General features: G+C 38.2%; 1 protein-coding gene across 1 annotated transcript in view; it reads right to left on the reverse strand.

Annotated features, from left to right (window-relative positions):
* LOC306860526 (calmodulin-binding transcription activator 1-like) overlaps positions 1-20,140 on the reverse strand; it is a gene marked incomplete at its 3' end in the record, with an annotated part of 416,062 nt that overhangs the window by 357,768 nt on the left and 38,154 nt on the right. The window lies entirely within an intron of this gene.

Here is a 20,140-nt window from a genome sequence, read left to right on the forward strand (position 1 = left end):
TTATTCATGACTGTCAATCAAATAACAGTACTGGTCACTCAAATAACAAATTACTGTGTAATGGACTTTTGTCTTGGGTCATTTCCCAATCACGCCCCCTTTCTCAACCTATTTCCTGTCTGATTTCTTCATAAAATTGTCTTTGAAAGAATCTTTTTAATATAGAATTTGCTTCTGTAACTAAATATATAAATAAATCGTTAATTGTTGAGTACACATGGATCCAGAACAGACCACAAAGCATAGAACAAACTAGTGAGAAGAGACATCAAACAGCTTTAGATTAAAAGACTTCTAAATGTACTAAATGCGGAGGCGGGCAAACAATAAATCAATTCATTAACGAACATAAATAAATTAATTAATGGACACCCTAGTCCAGTGGTTCTCAAAGAGTGGGGGGGCCGAAAAAGAAAATAAATAAAGTAAACAGCCAACCGACGTAACTTAGAATGGGTGATGGATCGGTTTGTTAAAGGGAAGAGAAAAGCCATAGATTAAGTCACTCAGACCCAGGCAGGTGCTGATAATTAAGCTAAATATAGAAAATATGACGAGGCATATTGCTCTCGGCTTCACTCACTGTGTCTATACCGGACACGACAGCAACAGCTAGAGGCTGTCTACACTGGACGCGACAAAGCGACATTTGCAAATCATTTGACCTTTGTGTCAGTACGTTATATATAGAACGAGGCATCAGTTTAATGTCGGGGATTTGTCATGTCACATCGTGTCACACCTGTGTCCTATGCCTTAGCGGACAGCCAGAAGAACCACTGCCCTAGTCAGATGTTTATATAAAAATCTAAACAGCACTTAAGATACATTATGCATTACAATGTTCTTTTGTGCATGCTCTTATTTCTGCAGATTTCCAGGTTTGGAGATAGCCGGCTTTGATCAGAATATCAGAACAATTCTGTCTTTCATCTCAGGTAGCAGAGTTTAGTTGAGGGGGAATTTTGGCTCAAGGTTTAGCCCAGACCTTGGCACGTCCTAGCTGTGTATTTCTTATTCAAACCCACTCAATCCTCTCATGTCGGGTATTTGGTATCTACTACATCAATCTCCTGTTAATTCCCCACTGCATATATCTTGCTTGAAGAAGTATTGGCTGCTACCGTCGTGCTCAAGAAGTGATAATGAAACAGACAAACAGGAATAAGGGACATAACACTTGTAAAGAGCATCTCTGAATTTTCAGCTTAGGACTGCTCCCAAGCAAGTGCTGATTTAAAGTAGGTGAGGGAAAACATTGGGGATTTTTTCCTAGGCATGTCAAGCACATCACGCCTTCCATAAATGTCTCATGTGAAGGCCACAGGCTCTTGTTTATTATTACAGTACACATACTCTAACAATAAATCAAGCCATGTCAAAAATAAAAAAGAGAACAGAATCACTGTGGTATTTTTTACATTCAATTACTCCAATTTAAAAAGCAGAAGGAAGCCTTCAGGTGCTAGTTTTACTCTAGGAGAGCCAGAAAAAAAAAAAAAAAAAAATCCATAGTTTGCTGTAGTAAATGAAAGCAATTTCTTTTGCCGGCTATGCATGCGCTGATCTCCTGTGTTGATTCAAGAGGTTATAACTCCAAGGCCCATGTCCACAGACAACAGCACAGGAAGAGCAGAATTACAGAGGTAAACACAAAGACAGCAATGTTTGTTTCCTCCTCATATGAGATCTACGATTAGAATAGGTTATTCATGCCACATCTGCAACTTCAATCCATCAAAATCAGCCAAAACTCATGGCCTGCTTTGATTAGGGGAACTCTGGGAATGAAGAGGAACAAAGAGAAAGTATGGGCTGAGCTGAAAAACTAAATTATTTAACCTCAGAGACAAACTGATAAATTGCTGCACCGCAGGTCAATATATTACAAGGACCTGTTGACCACACCGGTGGTAGGATTTATAATGTACTGGGCAAGATAAAGGCCATTGATTGCCTCCCGCAAGGTCACACACAGGCGGTTTTCATCTCCCAGTGTCTCTATCTGTGACAATTTTCTGGAAATGTTTGAGAAATTTCTGCAATTTGGTTAATCAAATTCACAAACTGCTGGAGCTGCAAACAGAGGGAGGAATATTTCCAGCCACTTGACAGGAAAATAAACTTGCAGCACAAACTGGTTCTGGGGCAGAAAATGGTCTGATTTTACATTATTCATGCAAGTCAGAGAAAATGTAACAAGCAATCAGTGGGACAAATGAAACACTGACCCTTATGCAAGAGCCACGGATACAGAGAGAATCAAGGATATACAAATAGTGCAAATTACAGCCTTCTGTGATCTGAGTTGCATGCTGTTTATCAAATATAGCATTCATTACTCTCCATTTAAATCTCTCGTTTTTGGAAAGCTGATCATTACTAAAATTTCAGAGAATACAAACTCGAGTAGCGACAGACACGCATATCTACATGCACACTAGAGATCAAAGATCTGTCTGCGAATGCTGAAATGGTGAGTAAAGGCTAGACATATAACGAGCACAATAGTTCACCCAAAACTGAAAATTTCATCATTGACTTACACTCAAATTAGGGCTGGGCAATATGAGCAAAAATTCATATCTCCGTATTTTTTGGCTGATTTGCAGTATTCGGTATATATCTCGGTGTTTATACGCTTTTGTATTTGGATTAAACAAAAACAAATAAAGTGAATGTAACCATAAGCATATATTATGTTTTAAAAAGGGTTAAAATCACATTACATTCTAACATTGTAACATTGCAATCTAAAAACAAAAATAATGCTTTTAAAGCAGAAGTTATATTTACTAAACTAAAATGAAAATAAAAAAGCACAGACTAATTGAGTAAAAAGGCTGTTTTGATTACCCCATTAGTCACTTTACAGTTAGTGCTATCATACAAATACACTTACTTGTAGGTTTAAAATTCTACATACATCACATTTATTGTTTATTAACTACAAATATTTAAGCAAAATGTATATTTTAGTCAGAATTATTGCGCTCCTATTACATTGTGCGTCTGTTTGGCGTGCATGCGCACGGCAGCGCATGCACTTCTAAATTAAGTCTGTGACGTTTAGCGGAGAATCTCAAAGCAAAAGGCTCATGCACTTCTGACAGCAAAATGGAAATATTTCCATGGCTTTCTAACATTTACAGATGGAGAATAGACCTGTGAAATGTAAGTTATGCATTAAGGAAAACAGCACATCTCAAACACATTAAACAGAGCGAGTAGCATCTCTATCAGCCTCACACGCAGCCTTTCTGTCAGAGCCGTCTTAAACTGAAACTAAACTATAGGCTTCTATATCTTACGAGTTTTTTAAAGCCCTTCATACAAAGTTTGTCACATGTTTAGAACAAATTGTATTATGCACTTTCTCCGCAGCAGTTCAGTCTGTGTCCTCAGCTATATTTTCAGATGCGCTCGTTTTAAACTGTATATCGATATAAACGGTATTGCCTTATATCGTATCGCTTATAAAGAATATATCGGTATATCGTACAAACTCGATATACCGCCCAGCCCTAACTCAAATCATTCCAAATTCGTATTACATGCTTTTAAAATTTGAAGAATGAACTGGCCACTACTTTTCATATAATAAAAAAAAGTCGTCTAAAGCCATACGATTGATTTGTTTAACAAACAGGCTAAAACTAAAGGTAGTTATTTTAGTTAATGGTAGATTAAATCTAGTTAAATTGATTGTAGTTAGACTGATTGATTATAATTAGTTAGTTACTCAGTCAGTCATTTGGGAGCTTGACGTTGTTCAGAATTTCAAATTCTGTTTCAATAAAGAAAGTAACAGGTTTGAAATGACATGAGGGTGAATAAACAATAGAATATTAATTTTTAGCTGAACTCTTTAAGGTCCTGGAGCACATCTCTTCTGAAAATATTTATTTTCAGTATTTAGCAAACTAACAAGTAACATCAATGTATGGGTAGCCTATTTAAAAACTGTACATCTATCCCTTACAGCAGTGGTTCTCAACCTTTTTTTCCACCGGGCCGAACTATGGTCCAAGTGCAAGTCTCATGGGCCGCACGCATGTCATTTACATATTACGTCATCAATACAAACCTACCAGATTTATAATATTATTTATAGCCTAAATATTATGATATCTAAACGATTATTTAAATAAATAAATAATTGTACTCTCCATTAATAAAACACCTGATGCTGTCGGGAGCTGACCAATTTTGTGAAATTCTGCTCGAAAGGAGTAACAGCACAATGAAGTTGCGATTGTAAGTTGCAGTCTGTAAGCCGCGCACGGAAGCGTAACTTGACGCGCAACATTGCAGAAAGTGCGCGTTTACAAATGTAGCCTATGTTGACCCAAATATGAAAAGCATTTTCGAATTTAATAATCTGAGGTTCTCTCCAGAGATGGTTTGCCACATTTCTGTAATTAAGGATGATTGCTGCGTAGTAGCCTATGGGTGTTTTCTTTTTTACCTGAACAGTGAGTGACGGGGGAAACCGAAAATTGATGCAGAAAGTCCAGCACTCTCTTCACTGCTGATGCTGCAACTATTCTTGTTTGAATGCGTTCCTTCGCTGGCATTTTCCACATTTCGTTTTCTCCATTAACAAATTTATCCATTCTGATGCTCAATTTTACAGAACTAATGGCTGCTGATGACTATTTGAATTGAATTCTGCCAAAGTGTTTGTTAAATGCGTAACATTAATTACGTGAGTACAGATCTGCTCACGTCTGAAAATACTATATGAAAAACAAAATTATTTTACATAAAAACATTATAGCTTGTATTTGTTTAGTACATTTTTAAATTAATGTAAAAACTCAAATGAATTGTAAACCTGAAAGTTATTTTTTAATTGTATTCAGCACATAGACTGTAACATTCAGCATGGTGGGCCGCATTTGGATTCGTGATGGGCCGCAGGCCACGGGTTGAGAACCACTGCCTTACAGTCTCAGTTTCATCTGCATTAAATTAAAGGGATACTGTACCCCAAAATGAATTTTTTGTCATTAATCACTTACCCCCATGCCGTTCCAAACCCGAAAAAGCTTTGTTTGTCTTCGGAACACAATTTAAGATATTTTAGATGAAAACCGGGAGGCTTGTGACTGTCCCATTGACTGCATAGTAAATTGCACTGTCAAGGTCCATAAAAGTATGAAAAGCATCGTCAGAATAGTTCATCCACTGGACGGAAGCAGCGTATGCTCGTGTGTCAACCGCATACCAGATGCGCTGTTTTCATTCAAATCAAAGCGTAAACAAACGTAGAAGACGTATCCTTGTGGCGCGGCTGACACACAAGGGCATACGCTGCTTGCGTCCAGCGGATATTCTCCAAAATGACGCTACTCTGAACCAGAGGAGACAAATTGTTGAATAAAGTCGTTGTTTTGTTTTCTTTACGCAGAAAAAGTGTTCTTGTCGCTTCATTAAATTCAGATTGAACCACTGATGACAGATGGACTATTCTGACGATGCTTTTCATACTTTTCTGGACCTTGACAGTGCAATGTACTATGCAGTCAATGGGACAGTCACAAGCCTCCCGGTTTTCATCTAAAATATCTTAAAGTTTGTTCCGAAGGTGAATGAAGCTTTTACGGGTATGGAACGGTATGGGGGTAACTGATTAATGACAAAATTTTCATTTTGGGGTGGAGTAACCGTTTAAATATGGTGTCTATCTTGACTAAGGTTTGTGGTCTTTCATTTCAAACTCAGAATGTGAGTGGACCAAAAAGAAAAAAAAAAAAGAGTGAAAGAATGGATTAATGGTTTATCAACCACATCTAATGAAGATTTGTGTGTGGATGCCGGCGTGCTTTAGCTGATTCATCTCTCAAGACAACACCAAAGGAGAGGGAAAGAGATTTACAGCCCTCATCACATTTGTAATTAAAGAGTGCTTTTTTTCTAAATGTTGTGAGAAAGCTCTCCTAAGCAGGCAAAATCTGAACTCTAAAAAAAATTTAAATTTTTATTGTAACTTGCACTGTGCAAATTAAAATTTGACAAAAGTTCAAAATGAAAAAGTCATTCACTCCAGCCATATAACTAGGCTAATATAACAGTGTCACACTTCTGAAGTTAGTTACATAATTAGATTCAGTGTTACGGTCAAAGAAGGGGCAAAGTGAGACTCAACAAAATCACACTGTCCATTGTCAATCTGGGCTGTTCTAAAATGATTAATCACGTAATGTCTCTACATAGCCATGGGACAAAAATAACTTTAATACACACATCTCTGTCGTGAACAACAGTGTGGGCCCTCATAAATGAATGGCCACTAATTATGTTTCGTCACCGATTTGAAACATCTAATTACTGTAAATGAAACAATAGCATTTCAGAGGCTGATAGCAGCACAGAGGAATGTTGGACAGGCTTGATAAGTAAAAAATCTATTTATAATAATTAACAGTATGCCTCAGAATACAAAATACTTAATCCCACGGCATAGCACACAGCACGTTAATGACAATCAAATGTATGTGAAATATATGCAAGCAAAGAGAAAAGAGCTGTTTTTTGTGTGTTACCGTGCTTTTTGAATGTATGCATATCAGTGTATCTTCAGCACAGTCGTCTTGGAGAGGGAGACACACAGAGTGGACTACTAACTAGCTCCTTTCATTTTTCAAAAATTGCCAAGGCTCTCTGAGAGCTCGCTAATTATGTAAACATGACTTAGAGAAATGTTCAGCAGCAGAGGGAGCAGAGAGCTATCGCAGCCCTGCATTACCTCATCAACAGATATTTCAAAAGAGGAAAGCTCGGCGGAATTTCAATGGAACCTCAAGGTTTCGCTAAAGGACAGGCTGCAAGGAGAAAAGGGGTTAGGAGAGGGCACGTTTTAATGAACTACCCGAACACACCCCGTCGACACCTCAACCTTTCTGGCTTCGGCGGCAGAGCATGTGCTTGTGAATCTTGCCAATGATACACAGTGTCCCTGAGTCCCAGCAATGCCGGATTACCAAACCTATTCCACAGTCCGTTGTACCGTGTCTTATTTTCTCGGACAGACAAGAGACAGGACAGAAATGCAATTTTTTTGTAGCCTTTCTCTCTGAGATACACATCTATCACATTGTCCGAGGTGGCACGGTACACAGATGTCACGGTTTGGTAAGTACCTCGGTTCGGGGGTCACGGTTCGATACAATTTCGGTACAACAGGGGAAAAAAGGAAATCTACTATGCTCAGTTTCTTTTCATTAATTTTGAACAGACAGTAGTGCAGTAGTAGTAGTAGTAGTTTTTTCCACCTAGATGTGAAAATACTACATATTATTACGTTATATATATAAAATCTGTTTTGTGAGTGTACACAGACCTTTATACAGTGATTATTAATACGACAATAAATATTTAAAGTTGATTCTGCTGGTATAAGATAGGGATGGCTCGATACCATAATTTTGGCTTCGGTACGATACCAGAATGTAGTACCTCGGTATCGATACTAAATCGATACCATAGGTGACAAATAACCAGCCTCAAAAGATAAGTGAATTAAAAAAAAAATATTATTAATGATAATAAAAACAGATTCATATGTTAATACCTTTGTATCAAACTGTAACAAAAAACCTAAAGGGAACATAGGTTACATTTTGATGTTGGAGAAAAAAGAAATAGGCTAACTGAAGTAATAAGATGAAAATATATTCAAATCTTATCTTTTCAGTGCAAACACAGTGCAAACTAAATGTCTCCTAAAAAAAAAAACCTACCGGAAACATAGGTTTCATTTTGAAGAAGTTTGAAGAAAAAAAATAGCACTGAAGTTGCGCAATTGATGCAACAAATATTGCTTTATTGTAAAGTGTTATTCTAACAGTCAAAGTAATATTCAAAATCATGTTATTATTTCTCTCTCTCTCAGATTGTTTTCAGATTTCAGACTCAACCAAAGAAAAAGCATTAAATATAAATCTCACTCTCTCACTTGCTTCATATTAGCGGTCAGCAGCGCGTCAGAAACATTCCCTTCATATCATTGATACTAAAATTAATATAGAAAAACTCTTGCTCAATTCATATCCAATTAAAATTTGATTGTATGAAATGCAAGTGCATGCATTACGTGACCAAAACTTCATTGATTCTAGCGTGTCTCACATGCACATTTGCGCTTACTGTATTGCATCTGAATGTGCGTTGATCAGATGTAAATAAAAGATCAAATCTGAATTTATGAATGATGCACTCACCTGTCGATCTCTTAATTGTTTGAAAAGATCAGGATGAGCAAGCGACAAATGCTTAAAAAGATTTGATGTGTTCCTGTGGCAACATGATTTAGGCCTATAGCAACGCTTGCATACAGGTGCAGTAAGGTCAGTTCCTTCACCTTTGTCATCTGTTTTTTATCCAAAGTAATGCCATATTTCACCTTACTGTTCTCTTTATTTATTAATTTTGGGTGCGCTGAGTTTCATCTGTTTGATCCATCGCGTTGTTCTGTTGTCACATTTACCGGTTGCGCAGCAATTTGGGAAGCACTGCCACCTACAGGTGCATTTTGCAATAGCAGCGTATGAAATACCGAATTGAGCAAAATTATGATATTGTACCGTTTGAAATATAATATATACCGGTATTTTTCCAGTATCGGTATACCGCACATCCCTAGTATAAGGAAACAGTTGAAGTGATCGCACGCACACGCACACACACGTGCGCACACACACAAAACAAAACAAAAAAACAACCACACACATCCGTTCCAGCATTGCTAACTTGACAGCGCAGTTGGTACTTTGGTACAAAGACTATAATTTACATAATAAATAATAGTTTAGCATTCAGATACGTTACATCGCAAATATGGAAATGGACGAATGAGAGAGGTAGGATACACGAGCACAAAGCCCCATTTCGCAATCAGTTGAGTGCGCAAGTCTTTAAAGTATACTCCTTTGTCAGTCTATGTGAGAGACGCGTTCAGAATCAGTACATGGCCACTGTCTAGTGGTCTTTGTTTTCAAGTGCACAACTCATGGTAGGCTAGAAGGGATACGTATGGCGCTACAGGGCTCGACATTAATGCTTGCCGCGACAAGTGAAAGAGAAATTTACTTGCTCAATCAGACAAGTAACTTGAAAAAGTCAATACCAAAAACAATAATAACTGCCTTTATTTATGATATAGCCTTTGTTATAGGGGTGTGCGATATATATCGTTTGCGATAATTTTGTAATTTTTGTTTTAACGAGTGTATTGCAAGAATCAAACATTACGTAAAGTCGTCTCGGTTAGACTAACGTTAGCTCGTGCCAGTGCGTTCTTTCACTGCATGATTCAGTATTATACAATGCATGAAGAATGATCAGAAAATTCAAGATATGGGAGCAGAAAATGTATATATTTATATAATTTCATATAGTTTCAAACGAAGATCGAGTGCCGTTTTTTTTGTTCCAAAAACCATCATGATTACAAATGTGATTTTATAACAGTTCAATAAACAAAAAGTTAACATTAAGAGACTTACATTTTAGACACCATATTTCCTGTTTTTGCTCTGTTTCACCAACAAAAATAATTCCAAACACAGCCACAGCACTGTTCTGCATGTCTGAGCAACATGACGGTGTTTCGTTCCTGAATGAATCAACCGTTTAAATGATTCGGTTCAGTCGCAATGAATCACTTATTAACAGTGACTTGATGCCACCTACTGGTGGTTTTAATTTCACATTTACAGTATTTTTAATTTTTAAAAAATAATTTCAAATATCAGTATTCAACGTTTTATGAATCAAAACATTATTTATTCATTTGTAACTGCAGATTAAAGCATTCCATGTCCCTCAGAGCTGCATTAACAGTGGGTAAATATATCTATTCCACTTCAGATGCAGTTTCTGTGTTTCCTCTGCATTGCAAAGATAAATTTTGTTGATACTGATTTCATTTGTTTGGTAACAGCCCAAATGTCTTATTATACTAATTGTCTGATTAAATTGAACTCTAATTTAAAAAAAAAAAAAAAAGTTTGAAAATTCATATATAAAAAAATAAATATTAGCATTTTATTTTGAAGTTTAATATAAAATAATTGTATTTGTAATTAATACTCCCTTTTTATTTTAAAATATAACAGTATTATCACACTTTATTATTTTTTTCATTATTTTATTTACAAAGAAAAATCTAACTAAATAAACTAAATAAATAATTATATTTATAACTCATTTAAAAAAAAATAAAAAATCTCTCCGGGCAAGTAACTTTTATACTCGGACAAGTAAATGACAAATTTACTTGTCCGAAGGACAACCACATGAGAATGCTTAAAGTGCATATTGCAGGTAAAAAAAAAAAGTCAAATGAATATATAACCTTGTATGAAAATACCACATGAACCATTAATGCAGGATTTGAAAATGTTTTACAAGACGCGAGGGCACAAATTTAGATAAAAAAGTGAGGCTTTCCTTGACAGTTCTCAAAAACCGCTTTTTTTCAACATCGCGTCATATTACGTCACATAAGGGAGTCGTGTGCCGCACTCTGCTTTGAGCGCACACGAGTCAGTGTCTTTTCGGTAGTTATTTTTATTTCAATTTATCATTGTCATGGTAAATTATTGTGTTTGTGGAGGTTGCACAAACTCCAGCCTGTCAGGACATCGAGTCCACAGGTTTCCTAACAAGAAATAGGACGGTATCTTCCAGGCCTCGGTGCGTTAGTGCAGCTGAAGAGACTGGACTTCACTAATGCATCTGCTTCAAACACCGCGGTGGTGTGTAACTTAATAGATGTGATGGAGGCCAAGTGGAAAAGCATGGTCAGCAGTGAATGTGATCTAAAACTTGTGTTTGCTTCTCCCAGCATGCATCAGTCTGAGAGAGGAATACTGCAGGTCACCACAGGCTCCACAAGAACACAGCACTGTCATGTCCACTACACCTGCTCCTCTCTCCAGATCCCTCCAGAGGATCAACATGATGAGGCTATTGGTGTATATCTAGCACAGCCTTCACAACACATTAGTGTGATACCCAGACTGATAGATTGTTAAATGTTTTTAAATGGGTCAGAATGTATTTCTTTTGGTAGTATATGTTTGGTACATCTACATATACAGTGCTATGGTATAATATTTATGATTTAGTGCTGTATAAATAAAACTGAATTGAATTAACCATAAATGCAGATCTGCTTGATTGTGATTTTATTATTTATTGTCAACAAAATGGGGCCATTCAAAACCTTTATAAAGTCCTCCTTCCTCTGTAAACTATCTTCTAATGGCTGACACAACACATGCACCATAGGCCCAGCGGACTTGTCTGTTTGCTATCATTATTGATTGTATTATACCAATGGCATCAATAAGTGTTACTTATAGGTAGTCATGACCTAAATAGAGTTAACTTGTAATTGAGAATCAAAATTATTCAGACTGTTTTAATATTAAAATCTTTAACAATGTATTTACACATGTATACAAGTATTTAGCTTAGAGTAATAAATGATTTCTGCCCTAAAACATGTGTCTGCTGGCCTGGAGAGGTCTATGCTTTCCTCGCATTTCCCACACAAGCACCTATGAATCAAAAACGTGTTTATCTCTCTCTCCTGCGGTGATAAGAAACCACTATCACGTAACGTTAGTGTCGGATATTAATGAGTGTGACACGCCTGATCAACGTTTATTAGTTTCTATTACTGGTAGTATCAATACTAGCATTGCTATTGCCTGATTACATTAGCTAACGTGTATATCTGTAAGCTAACACTGATCTCTCACCAAACACCTGCCCTGTTCTCCTCACATCAACTCAATTTGTCTTCTCTGACCGTTGTTCTGTTTAATCCTGGCCTGTCCTGCTCTCTTGGCTGCATAGCAGGCTCATCGTTTCATCTGTGGTCCGTCATACGAGTGTAAATACACATTTAAAATTTCCTCAGCATCCGAACTGTCATTGCGATCCATTGTTTTCCTGTGGTTTAAATGGACCGCTCTCCCTTTTGATGCGTCACTTCCGGTTTTGGCGGAAGTAAAATTCTCTACAGACTCCAGAAGCCTTAATAGCGTATTTTAAAGTATATTTTAAAGAAAATCTAGTTCCTACAGTATTTTTCTATACATCGACTCACTAGAGTCTCTAACCTGCAATATGCCCTTTAATGTCAAGCCCTGTGCTACATGGCATTCGCTGTTCTTCTGCTGGCGGTTATCAAACAGCGTTAATTACCGTTTAATTAATTTAATCCCTTCTGGATTGGGGGTGAATTGCATGTATTCATCGTAAGGCCTCATGCACCGAACCGAGATGTCCGTACCGTGACAGTTCGGTACAAATACATGTACCGTGCCACCCCTAAAACAAACAGAATTCCGAGGCCTCAAACTCACAGCTAAGCATTTACAAATCAGAGCTATTTCCTGGTTGAGTGGGTCACTTCTGGATTCATTTAAATGTGAAGAAGGTCCTGTGTTCAGGACTGCTACACACAATAACTTATACATGCTGCAACTGTGTACCTCTGGCTACGGGGGCTGTGTGTTCGCATCCAAAATTCGGCTCATTCAAACGGAAGGAGCATTCATAGTCTAATTAGATTTCAGCAAGAAAATCTGTATGTAAGGTGATTAAGAAGCATGGAGGCATGCTTCCCCATCTGAATAATTACTTCATTCATCAAAACAGATTTCAGGTTTAAAAAATTGTGAATAAGATCACGTGCTGGAATAAACCAAAAGAAACACTGGTGATTTTAACTGGTGATTTAATTCCCTTCATCAGTTCTTATGAGAGTAAGTAATTTCTTAAAGGATTAGTTCATCCAAATATGAAGAATTTGTCATCATTTACTCACCCTCATGTCATTCCAAACTTGAATTTGTATGAATTTCTTTCTTCTGAGTAACACAATATGAAAAATTAGCAATGGACTGGTTGCTCTTTTCCATGCAATTACAATGCATGTTAAGGTACTATTGATGTGCTCAATTTCAAGTCTTTTGAAACCATACGGAAGATTTGACTGACAATAATTTCATTCAACGATAATCGTCACCTCCACCTACAGAGACCTGTAAACCATTGTGACTGGATCACTGCGTAAGATTGCATAACATTCATTTATGTTCTGTCGAAAAAATAAACACAGGTTTAGAACAACATGAAGGTGAGTAAATGATGACAGACCTTTAAGTTGTGGGTGAATTAAATTCTACCTAAATTCTACAAATCTATAGTATAATGGCTTGGAATATAATGATCCACTTTTATGACACTTTTACGGTGCTTTTTCGTAATGACAGTTTCATTCCTCTTTAATTATATTAAAAGAGTGGCCAGAATATTCTTCAATAACTCACCATTCTGTTATAAAGAACAAACAAAGTGAGTTTGTAACAAACTGAAAAGGACTAAAAATGTTTGAAAAATGACTTTAATTTTTGGGTGAACTGTACCTTTAAGTGTGCAATGACCCCCTCCTGGGTATGTGAAGATGTCTGGCACCTTCGATCATCTGCAATCAGACTACAATTAGAGCAGGGACATACTGTGAGAGTAAGTAGCAATCACTATGCTCTTTCATCCCATATAGCATGAGTACCAACTGGTGGTATTAACGATTATGGCCATGTCAGCCTTTTTAGCCTGGCATTTACTGACATATGGATCTATGGTGGACACTGGCCAACATCTAGCAGTGTAGGACAAAAACTTGAGTGCCGACCTTCATGAAGGACACCTGTCACGGGACTTCAACACTCTGACCAAAGTGGCAGAAGTAACATTTAAGAGCATAAAAACGATGACGAGCGACCTTTCATATTGTGATTTAATGGAATGCTGGAAGCAGTAAAGGTCAGGCAGTGTCATCCATTGCTGTCCGCAGACAGCTCTACAAGTAACATGAGGTCTAATGATATATGAATCCATAGATCAAAGGCTTCCTTACCCCAATAATCTCAGTACCATACTGAAGAGCAGATGAATTCCTGCAGGCATAAGTTGCTAAATTGTAATGTGAAGATTCTGAAAGATCTTAAGTGTTTTGCGAGAGAACATGTGTTATGAGATCCTAAACCTAAAGTGTGAAGAGTGGATAGAGGCATAGTGCTCACAGCAGGAGAAATATATTTGTTTTGCAATCCACCTATTTTAATACAAAACAGGGATAATGTGATCTGGCAAATTTCATGTTACCTTGGCAAAACCCCAGCAGTTTTTGACACCAGTACAATGTTTAACTTAGACTTTAATGACAGTCCAGTTAGAAGTGAGTCCAGGGAGTCCTGCTGTGCTGCCAAGACTCAGGTTCTTGTCGACAAACCCTGTGTAATGCTTCACCCTTATGCAATGAATGCTTGCGACCTGTTGTCACGAATCTAGGAGAGGGATTTTGCCAAAAGGGGAGAAGTGCATTTGTCAGCGCTTAGTGCCGCTTTGAATTTGTAAAAATGATTACCTGCAACGACACAAAAAGGATAGATAAATGGAAATTATATATCATGGTTCAAAACAAATGAGTGCATAGGAAGAAAGTAAATCAGGATAATGATGGGCTGAAGCGAGTGTTAGCAGAGAGAGTGCAGAAAAAGAAAGACAAGAAGGTCTGCTGTGTCCAGGGATGTCCGTTAGATGGAGCTGCAGATGGGCAGGAATCCAAAGGAAGAGAGTCCCAGCCTGCTGGCTCTTCATTCTCAAGGACCTTTAAAGATCAAAGCCCAGCACATAACAAGAAAGAGAAAAAGAGGAGGGATCCTGTGAAGCAGAAGAGCTCGCGTGCCCTTCTACTGATTAAGCTAGAACTTCCCACCCACTGATCTGAACGAAAAGCACCAGGATGTGGGAGTCTCTGTGAATCACCCTTTGCAGTTGGCATCCTCTTTCTCCATACTGATGGAGTACAGTTCCTCTCATTGTACTGCTGCTAATGTGCTTTCTGTGAAACAACTTAATAAAGGCAGGCCTATCCCTACTAAGATAGGCGGATGAGGTCATTTCCATTGGTAAAAAAAAAAAAAAAAGGATTGTACTACCTGATACACAGCAGCTGACCAGGATGAAATACAAAATAATGCACGTGACCAAACCTGAGGGACATAAGAACCAGGACACTAAGAAAGCTGAGTTAGCCTTGATACACTGCAGCTCTACGAGGTCAAGAAAGAAAAGAAAGAAAAAAAGAACAACAATATTGGTCAATGTCCTTCACAAACAAACTCACAAGAGCATTAATAGAATAAAGTACACACATTTGTATTAATCTTGGAACTTTGAGAAGTAAATAAGTGCAACCAAATTACATCATACATTAAATTTTAAACAATACGTTATTAGGCCCTCCCAGTGATATTGTATTCATAAATGAAGGGCAGTTTGATGTGTACGCCATCTTCCAGGCAGCTCTTGGCAGTGTTGTATAGTCTTGTCTGTGAATGGAAACCGCTAGCTTCAATAATTAATCCTGTACAAGATCCATCAATCACTGCATCTCTGAGAGTCAGGGAGACAGATACCAATCCTATTTATTTCAAGTGGGGGCGAGCAGCAGGGGTATGGATTACCGGGGTATGCGTGCTAGGCTGGCAGACTCCATGAAATGGAATAATACATCAGGCTTCAGTGTGTGCACCTCAGTTCCCCTGCCATTTGATCCAGAGAGCTGAGAACACAATGGCATTTACTTTCAAACTCTTGTAAATATTAGCTGCACAACAATGCACTAAGACAAGCATGCAAATAAGCTCAATATAACAGCGCTCTTGTTCCCTTTGCCTTGTAAAAAATAAAAATACTAAGTCCTTCACAACGCAAAAAGCCAGGCCTAGCAGTTCAAAACTAAAGGTAGAAATCCATTTCCCCACCCCTGAATAACTTTGCACCTCACTGAAATCAAGAGGGAGAGGGAAGAAAGATGGAAGATGAGAGGAGAGGAGAGGAGAGGAGAGGAGAGGAGAGGAGAGGAGAGAAAGGAGGAGGTGGTCTGGCGTGCAATAAAAAATGAAAGCGCAAGCTGGGTTCAATTTAGAAGTTCCCATAGGAGGTGAAGTGACCTGTATGTGCAACAATAGAGGTCAGGCAATTTTGAGCAGGCACCCCTGTCATCGGAGTGTACTGGAGACCCCTGCCTCAGAGCCAGGAGAAAACTGCAAAGTCCTTGTAGCATTCAAGACCCCAGAATGACCCACAGGTAGGTTCTCATTACAAGCAAAGGCAGCTCAGCCCAGGCTGCACAACTACCCTCCTACTGCATGCCACGGCAGTTACACAAACAGAATGATGGCAAACCAAATTTCCAGCCACACTTGGCAATCACAATTTCAACATCACTAATAAATGCAGCTGGATTTTTCTAAATGTAACAACTAACAAGACTTGATATGGAAACATGAGACAATATATCAGTTTTACAACTGTTAAAAGATGCACTCATTCAGCATCATGCAAATTCAATAGTTTTTGGTTATTGATGTAGGGTATATTAACTACAAGTAAAATTCAAGGTATAGAGCTGATGTTCAATAAATTGTTAATGATGTTAACAGGCAATAAATGAATTGATAATTGTAAAAAAATATATAGATAGGCTAACAGTGAACAAAAATAATCAAATAAAAGTGTGACAAGTGGCACATTACTACAGAATTTAAGAGGATACAAATGAGCATATTATTATTATTAAAGCAGCAAATGTATAAATGTAGACTTTATCAATTTTACACATCAACAATAAAAACCTTTTTTTTCCAATTATCTGATTTCATTAATGAAATCTGTCTTCACACATTACACAAATGACACAACCATTACTATGATTATATGGGAGAATTTATCAACAGTCACATTCAAGAGGAAAGTAGTTTTCAAACCATAATGGTCTAAATGAGATACTGGCAGCAATCCTAACATTATAAAATATTCAACAGGAAATAAAGAGAAATAAATGGATATCTATCCATATCAATAAACAAGTAACAGGAAATTGTTTTTGTGTGCAAATGAAAAGCAGCTAGTTATGCAAATGCAGCTCCCTAAAAGAAGGAGGTGGCATTTGAACCTTAATCTCAAATCCAACATTTGAGAAGACATCAGCAGCTGAACCGCACTCAAGCACTGCATTTCAAATTCAAGTCATGCTTTGGACACCTGTTCGTAAAAATGTTAAAGCATTTCTCTCACCGAAAACAAACAAGCAAACATGACCTTTAATTTCCACTGATTGCCCCAGAGAGGCTAATGAACTTCTCAGTAAACACTTGCAATTCATACGGGGTAATTTTAATTAGTCACAGTTGAGAGGAACGTACCATTTACAACATCAAAAGAAGACAAACATTCAATCACAGGTAGAGTGAGGTTCGATTAGACGAGATGGATCAAACGGTAACAACTAATATGGAAATAAAAAAGTGCAGACGGCTTCCAAAATGATCAAACTGCAGTAATCAGCCAAACGAGTCGTTAAAAGTTAAATACCTGTCTCTGTGACAAGAACTGCTCAAACATCTTAACTGTTGTAATCCATAAATGAAGACTTTAATCCAGGGAAATGTTCTAATGAGCTCAGACTTGTCTGGGTGGGGGATAGGGAGGCCCTCAGGAATAGAGGCACTGAAAGGAGCAGGCGGAGAAGAAGTGGAGGTTACCGGTCTAAATTACAAGCAGTTTGGGCTCTGAAAGGCACAGACACGCCAATACATCAGCATGCTAGCCATCTAGTGCTGGAACAGATCTCTGCCAAGCTAGATTTTAGTCTGGGATCAGACACTTTGGCATCCATAATAAGAACAATATGAAGCAGCCTCTACTGACATAAAGAAAATATTTACTTTCTGCAAGAAAAACAAGAAGAGCAAGAAAAAAATCAGTGTCTGCATTTGATGACACTGGAAGTCAATATGACTGCCAAATAAAAGATGCAGTACCCCCTCATATTACAAATTACTACTACAAACGAGTAACACAAAGGTTACGCAGAGGTTTCTCTTTGTTCATACGCAGCTCTTTTATTATTTGTTCAGTCTTTGCTCACAAAACAGTCATTATAGTTTCAAAGGTGCACCAGAGTGATGTGGATATAATTGAAGCCATGACCTGAAACTGTTATTGAATAGATGTGATGCAGATTCCACAGGAGGGACGGCAAATGGTGGGGTCGGGAAATATTCAAATGGGAGGCAGAGATAAAAGGAAGGACGTTCCCTTTAGTGTTGGACCCCAACAGAGAAGCTAAACTAATCAAAAGTAGGTAATGTGAAGTGTGAGGCAGACTTATTAAAAGTGACATCAGCTACTTTTCTTAAAGAAGAGGAGGAAAAAAACAGGTCAGACACTCACGTAACACAAAGGTAAACACTCAGCTCTACAAAAGTAAGGCAAATCAACATTCCCCTCACGAAGACATGATGATATTCCCCATTCCAAATGAAGGATGCTGAGACTAATGTGCCTAACAAGCATTTGGTGTGAATTTAACCTCTGTATTGTAATCTTCAGGACAACTGTGGACCGGTAGGCTCTCGATGCATTGTAATCAAAAATAGAAGATTGCTCTGATCAGTATTTAATCTGTAAATGCCTTTCTTCAGCAGGTGCATCGACTCTCACGAGGGGTATCATATTGTCTCTGATTTGGTGGGGGAAATGCAGTCATTCCTGGCCCAGTGAGCCAAACCTCTCTTTTTTCCAGCCCCTCCACATCCTGCGTAACCAGAACCCTCTCCCTGGACGTTGCCGCCGGACGTGACTGTAACCGGAATATTCCGTTCTCTCTGCCCACGACTCTCCCTGGGCTGCTCCAGTGCCATGTGCGTTCACGATGGCACCCCAGCAGGAGCAGAGGCATATTGCACGCGGGCACCATGCCACGGCAGTGCTGGGCAGAGAGGATTAGTCCTGATGACAGGGCATTAAATGTGTAGAAGTCCTTAAAGCAACTGAGCTGATGCGCTCTCATCCCGCAGTTGGGCTTCGGTTCAGAGGCGAGAGAAGGTTCACAGGTCTTAAGTGGCTGCCACTCATTAGAGGCTGAGTGTCACACTAGCTTAGCTCCTCTTTACTGCCTGTCTCTCTTTTCCCGAGGGTCCCTTCCAGAGGCCAGAACTTTTTCGGGCTTCTGATAGTGCCACTGACACAGAGTTTGGAAATCACAGGTTACTATCCTCAATATATGGTGTGCTTGAAATAATAAGCCTGATAAGCCTGAAAGACTAGAAATCATGTGCCGAAAGGAAGATAAAACCAAATGAAAAGAACCTGAGGAAGAGGTTTCTATAGAATTGTTGCCTCAAAGACCACTGTATACCATTCACATTACAAATAACACAATATTGCCATTATGTGGAGCAATTTATGTCAGCTTATGTCAGAAAGGTCTAATATGACTAACAGAGTTCTTCAGGTACTAACTTTTCACATATCTTTCTGCACAGCAGCATCTCTCCTGAATAAACCTGTTCTTTTTATTTCTGTTCATGGAAGGCATTGTCAGATCTCATAGATCCCCTTTCTAATTAGTTTTCGTGTTTGCCTCAAACTCTGTTATCTGTTGTGCCTTTATTGTTAAGCCTATTTTCTTTGTTATAAAGATTGTGGTGCTGTGGTTGCTACGGTTAAATAAATTGTCGATCCTTTGCCCATATTTTCTTCAAATCTCTTTCTGACAGTTTAAAAAGCAAGTGTGAGCCTTTGTGCACATCACCTCTTTTAAACCACCTACATCCTTACCTCCTCCTCTTGCCATCTACCTCATTTTGAGCAGATTGGTTTATCTAACTTTCCAGCAAATGCTTGAAATTTAATCCAACTCATATTCTCCGTATAAATACACAAATGGAAAGATGACAGATTTAAATATGGCCCAGAGCGTAAAGTAAACATCCAGTAAAGAAAAGATGGGCTCCCACACATGACCGCTGCACTCCAGCTAGCCTGATTTGTCTGGACTGCATTAGAAGTTATGCTGTGATCTGACTGCACTTCAACATGGAGAACTGCATGTTACATGATGGAAACTCAAACAACAGACTTGGTGAGACAATGGAAAAAACGCAAGATATAACATGATGTGGTGTGACAAATTTGGTTTGATTTGAGGCTGATCCTGTATATTTCCTGCCCACATAAACTCCAAATGAACCCTCATCGTTAA

This window comes from Barbus barbus (genome assembly GCF_936440315.1).
Source record: "Barbus barbus genome assembly, chromosome: 41".
Taxonomy (NCBI): Eukaryota; Metazoa; Chordata; class Actinopteri; order Cypriniformes; family Cyprinidae; genus Barbus; species Barbus barbus.